A 6884-nucleotide genomic window follows, 5' to 3' on the forward strand; every position below is an offset into this window, starting at 1 on the left:
ATACCCGAGGCAAATCACATAGCCCCGCCGGCATACATGCTAAAATTTGATCACATTTCGTATGTGGAATCCTTGAGGGATTTCCTCACTGTTTGAAGGTCGGTGCGAAAAAAAATATAAAGGAATAGCATGTGCTTTTATATTTGTCATGTTTTTAAATGGCTCACTGGATGGAAACTAATAATATACATGTAGTGAAAATTGCAAGTCTTCAGCTTATCTCAATATCAATATGACGTGACGTATGAGACGCCGAATGTACCAATATTATATAGCACAATTATTTGTTATATAATCATTATTTATTAAATAATTTATATTGTTATTATTATTAACAATTATTTATATATAATTTACATTTTATTTGTAAATAATTACTATTATATAAAATAACATTTCTAATTATCTATATATATTCCAAGTCATACTTCATTATTTGTAAATAATAATATTTTGACATTCCATTATTTATAAATAATGATTATATGTTTTTCATTATTTATAAATAACTATTATTTGTTTTTAATTATCTATAAATAATGATTATTTGTTTTTCATCATTTATAAATAATGATTATTTATTTTCCTTTATTCATGAATAAGGATTATCTGTTTTTCATTATTTAAGGATTATCTGTTTTTCATTATTTATAATTAATGGTTATTTTTTTCCATTTATAAATAATGATTATTTGTTTTTCATTATTTATAAATAATAAAACTACATACTTCATTATTTATAAATAATTGCAATTCGTTTTTCCATTATTTATAAATAATAGAAAACTTGACAAACTTATTTATTAATAATGGAAAAACGAATTGCAATTAGTTATAAATAATGAAATAGGTAGTGTCATTATATATAAATAATAAAAAACAAATAATCATTATTTATAGATAATGAAAAATAAATAATCATTATTTATAAACATTGGAAAACAAATAACCATTATTTATAAATAATGCAAAACAGATAATCATTATTTATAAATTATGGAAAACAAATAATAATTATTTATAAATAATGAATAACAAATAATCATTATTTATAAATAATGAAAAACAAATAATAGTTATTTATAAATAATGGAATGTCAAACTATCATTATTTTCAAATAATGAAGTATGACTTGGAATATATATAAATAATTAGAAATGTTATTTCATATTATTTACAAATAAAATGTAAATTATATATATATAAATAATTGTTATTATTTAATAAATAATGATTATATAACAAATAATTGCGCTATATAATATTGGTACATTCGGTGCCTCATAGTGACGCAGGGGTGCACCACTGATAGGGGAGAGATCAGTGGGGTGCACTAGGCAGGGTTTCATAATCCGATGGGAGACACAGAAAATTTATTTCATTATATTTTCATTTATATATATATATATATATATATATATATATATATAACAAAAAAATAAGTCCCCCCCTTAAACAAACATCAATAATTTCCGAACCAATGCGAGTTTTTAATATATTTTTATATGAGTGTGTAGGTAATTTTATAAGCTACCCTCTCAGTAAATTTTGTGGACGTATTTTGCGTCATGCTTCAGTGAACACCGTCAGAAGGCAAAAATGTCACTTTTAAAAAGTCACAAGCCAAATATGACTTTGATTCCATTTTATTGGAACTAATTCCACATTCTCATCATGAAAAATAGCCAGAAGGCTTGTAAAAGGTACTTTCTAAAAGACGATGCAACTTTTTTGGCAAAATTTCACGGTTGAATAAACACAAGTCCATACTTGCTATAATTTGATTTTTTGCACATTTATATCAATAAGAATGAAATAATATGATGACAGTTATTTTTGGGAAGAGTATCTTCAACGATATTCATCGTTTCACGGTTCAATGAACATTTATTGAAAACAAAAATACGATTTTCAAATATCATAGGCAAGTATTGTTTCATTTTGGTAACTGAAAATGATCTTTTCTCAACTTTTTCGTTATGTTCACGACCATTTAACATGCTTCAATGATTCAAAGGCTTTTAATTAAACATTCACGCTTGAATGAACATGTGGAATGTGATAAGCTCTTTTTTACGTTATTGGAAAAAATGCAATTTGTAACTATGGATATCTGTCACAAACCTCCTTGCATAGTTCATTTGATTTGATTTTTATGAAAATCCCGATGTTTAATGCATCAGTGAGCACACAATATTCGAAAATTATGCAAATGAGAAGAAAGTTCATTGCCTTGGCCCCATTCTGTGCCGTGTTGAAAGGTTATTTTGGTGCGCGCACCATTTGGGTAGTGTTACCCTGAAGCCATGTGCGAAGTTTCATGTAAAAACTGTTGGCAGAAGTAACAAAAACCGTCCATGAAACAAACCCTCATTTCATATTTGCTAAAATTTTGACTTCCTCTCTCATAGACTTGTGTACACTATGGGTGCATATGTTTAAGAGTAACCCCTTATTCAATTTGGTGGAACTTTTTTTCAAGGCTGTCTTTAGCAATGTTATTTGGCAGTAATGTTTATCAACATATGGACAGAATTCTGTGCAAAAATGAAATCGATATGTTTATTCATGCATGAGTGAGCACGCATCAAAGTGGGAAAATTTGTATTTTCAATGTCACAGACTCATTTTAAAGCGTAATAAATTGAATATTGAGGGCAAATTCGGTTTCAAATGTTTTTTTTATCATCCATCATTTCTATCACCACACACTTTCCGAACTTTAAACATTTTCATGGTTGAGCGAGCACATTCGAAAACTTAGGAATGAATACTCTTTATGCAGCGTAAATGTATTCTTTTCGTAACAGTTTCTCATGACCAGTTTAATTTACGGGCAAATCAGTGGTGGATTCAGAATTTTAAAATGGGGGAGGGGCCTATAATCTGGGGAGCCACCAACATTTTCAAATTTTTAACATGATCTAACAAGTTGTAGAGGATACTACCATAAACCCCTATGATGATACGTCACAATACAGGGGCCGCGAAACGGTTTTCAAAGTGGGGGGGGGGGGACTGAGCCAAAAGTGGGAGGGTGGGGGCTGACCATGCAAAAAATTACAATCGTATGGTCATTTTTACATTTTTGTACATACTTTTTAAAAAAGTGGGGGCTGAACCCCCCGCTTCCGCGGCCCCTGCAATACAATGTGCTTACTCAACCATGAACATATGATATCAAAATTGTGTGTGGAGTGGTTAAATGATGGATAGTAAAACAGTATAACACCATAAAATTCACCTAAAAACAACTTTTGCCCAACTTTATATTTGCACAAATTGAAACACGAATCTTGTGACTTTCAAAAATGGTCATTTTTAATTCAATCTTTGATTACTCATGCATGACTCAACCGATCAATCTCATATTTCTTCAGGAGTTGCTTAATAAGTGTAGAAAAATACCTACCAAATATCATATCTCAAAACAATTCTGTTCAAAAGTTACAGCAATTTGATAGGGGGGACTATATATATATATAGAGAGAGAGAGAGAGAGAGGAAGGGGACAATTTTCAACCCTACACAATCATGACAATAGCAATAACAAACAATAAGTAAGAAAGGTCGTAATTTTGAAAGGTTTTTTTTTCCAAACTGGGTCCTCCTTCCACCTTCACTTCCAAGGGGGGGAGGCACTATCAATGAAATAATAATATCTTTGAGCCAAATGCCCCCACCCCCTGCCCCATATGTTTCGATTGTTTTATAATACGCTGACAAACTATTGGCATCGTAACTCCTCCGAACATTTTTTCTCTCTTATTGATCCTTGATTTACATTTTCTTCCCCCCCCCCTCCCCGCTGTCCCCTGTCCCGCTAACGGACTGAATCTGGGCTCCGTCTTGATCCAATCAATGCACAACTATGGAAAGCCAGCAATGTCAACAACTAGAATACATGTTTCTTCAAATAATTTTCAAGATAATTATGATCTATAGTCATACATTCACCATGTCACTGTTTTCTTGTCAATTCAGTAAGCTTCACTCTGTTTTCAATGGATCTTGTGCAAATTTCCTAATGAAAAACATAACATTGATGGATTTCCATAAACTTGAGATTGATTGGATCAATCTGTCTGTAACCGCTTGTGAGACCGGGCCCCGGGCTCACCAACCCATTACAAAAAGCCTCACTGCAAAATTCAATACGTATAGGTCATGGTCCCATACAACTTATTCCATGACAGGAATATATACTGTGATGTACCAGCATTATTATTGCAAGCATGGTTTATTTCCAAGTCGTCTAATGCCAATTCGTCCAGTTGCAAACTCGTCTACTATCATTTGGTCTACCATCAGTTCGTCCACTCACCACAGGGTTTACTTTCATGTATTCTAATGCCATCCCGTCTAATAACCAGTCGGGTGCAATAAACATTTAGTCCATATACCATTTGGTCTAATTGTGCAAAATGAATTAAAAGAAAATGGGTATTAGTCTAACTGGTTATTAGACGAAATGGTAATAGGCCAACTGGTGATTAGACGAAGTGATGATTTGGCCAAATGGTTAATGGACCAAATGGTTGTTAGACGAAGTGTTGATGGACGGAATGGCATTAGACTAAATGAAGGTAGACCATGTGGTGAGTGGACGAATTGGCAATTTACCGTTTGCATCACCTATGGTGATGGTTCAGAAAGGGTTATAGGATTTTTCTTTTATATAAATAATTTTATTATTATGTTTGACGGTCAGCTTCCTATACATTATGGTAATCATAGCCATAAAGTAAACTGGCTCCATCGGAGATCAGCAGCAATACAATTTTGCAGCTGAATATGGACTACCAGCCTAAAATGTACCCTTTCATCATTACCATTTATTACTGTATTCTAACCTTGATCTTATCATTTCATGCTATATGTATTTGTATGTATTATATGTTCTTTGTATTTGTTTTTTCATATGCGGAAATAAACAAGCAAACAAACGTGATACAAGAAAATATTCAACGAGTTGCCAAGTACTCATGCAGGGCCTCATGACCTTACAAAGAGTTGCTATGGAAAGCCACAACATCTAAAATGCATGCTTGTTCAAAATATTATCAAGATATCATTTTCTTGAAAATTCAACGTGCTTTTCTATGTTCACAAAGCACTTTATGTTAACTGCCATGCAAAAAAAAAATGACACTGACGGGTTTCCATATAGTTGAGGTTGATCGAATCAATCGTAACACTTTGTAAGACGGTGCCAAGATAAATACTTGATCTGTGCAATATTGGCCCAAACATAATGCAACATGAAAGATTTTTCTTTTTATTGATTGAACTTATTTCATCATCTCCATACAACTGTCCAAGTATGCCATTGTTCATCAGAGTGAATATTTTACCTTTATCTGATCTCATTTCTATGGATTCCCTTATTTTCATGTATAAATACAAATCTGGAATTTTGCCAAAGATATTCGATAATATGTTCACTCTTGACTCAACATTATATGATTATAACACATGTCAATGTAAATTATTTTATCAACCCAAGGTTCTCTTTTAAGTTCATTCCGTGTGCAATATATCAAATTGTGGAATAGCCTTGACCATATTACTCAACAAAGTTCAACACTTTCCAATTCAAACTGTCTTTAAAAAGACTGTACTTTTCTAAATATGAATTCATGCCGATTTACAATGTATTATCTATATGATGTTAAATTCTCATTCTCTTTTCTTTAATTGTAAATAGTATTTATCATGACTCTTTCCTTTCTACCTCTTCCACCTTCACTGTCTCCCTCTCTTTCTGTTTCTGTTTTTGTGTATACATATGTGTGTGTGTTTATTGTTACATAAAATTTTTAATGTATAATTTGTATAATGTGATGTTAACCTCAAATGTTTAGTGCATGTTGGGACCCTGCTTACAAGCACTGTTTGAAATTGAAAACAACATAAACATTTTGTCTTGAATGAAACTCAAACCATTGAGGAATTCTATATTGAAAGTTTAAAAAGTCTATTTCTAATCAAATACATAAGAAGCATACCTTTTATCTGTCTGTTAGGTGGGGCCTACATACTGTATATAAAGGTTGCAGCAAAGATTTTTTTAGATATATTTTGAAAAAATATTTAGATGTTGTAAATCATATTAAACATGTAATTTTACATATTTCTCTTAAAAACATGTCAAGACTTAAAGCACCATATTTACATACATCACGCCAATCTTAATTTATTCCAAATCCTTAGTTTTTTTCTTCATTTTTTAGCACTTGAAAATCAGCCAATATTTAATTACATTGTGCTCATGAGAAGAAAAAAAATTAAGATAAACCTTTAAGGTGCTTTTTAAATTCACTCAGAGAAGCATTTGTGATTTGATGATATTCCTTTTCAAATTTCCTGTTATTACATCCACTGAAGAGCAAAAAAAGTTCATCATGTTTGGTATTTGTCAGAAACCAAAATAATAGGCAAAACCACTAAATGCTATGTCAGGAAAGCTTTTGTTACATCTACATAGGAAAGTTTTTTTTTATCCATGTGAAGTTGCTTATGTGCTATTGAATAATTATTCATAAAAGAAAACATTAATATGATAATAAAATACTATGTTCATTGACCCAAAATGACCTTTGATCATGATCATTGTGATCTAAGATGTGTGCAAAACAAGTATACTTGATTACCATTATGTCTACGTTTCACGTACTAGATCCATTAACTTTCTAATTTATAATGCCAATTAAACAATGCCCCAACATGACCAAATTTCATTGACCCTAAATGACCTTTGACCGTCGGTCATGTGAGCTGAAACTTGCACAGGATGTTCAGTGATACTTGATTACTCTTATGTGTATGTTTTATGAACTAGATCCATAAACCGTTGACTTTCAAAGTTACCATGGCAATTCAA

Source organism: Lytechinus variegatus, chromosome 13 (genome assembly GCF_018143015.1).
Source record: "Lytechinus variegatus isolate NC3 chromosome 13, Lvar_3.0, whole genome shotgun sequence".
In the NCBI taxonomy this organism is placed as follows: domain Eukaryota; kingdom Metazoa; phylum Echinodermata; class Echinoidea; order Temnopleuroida; family Toxopneustidae; genus Lytechinus; species Lytechinus variegatus.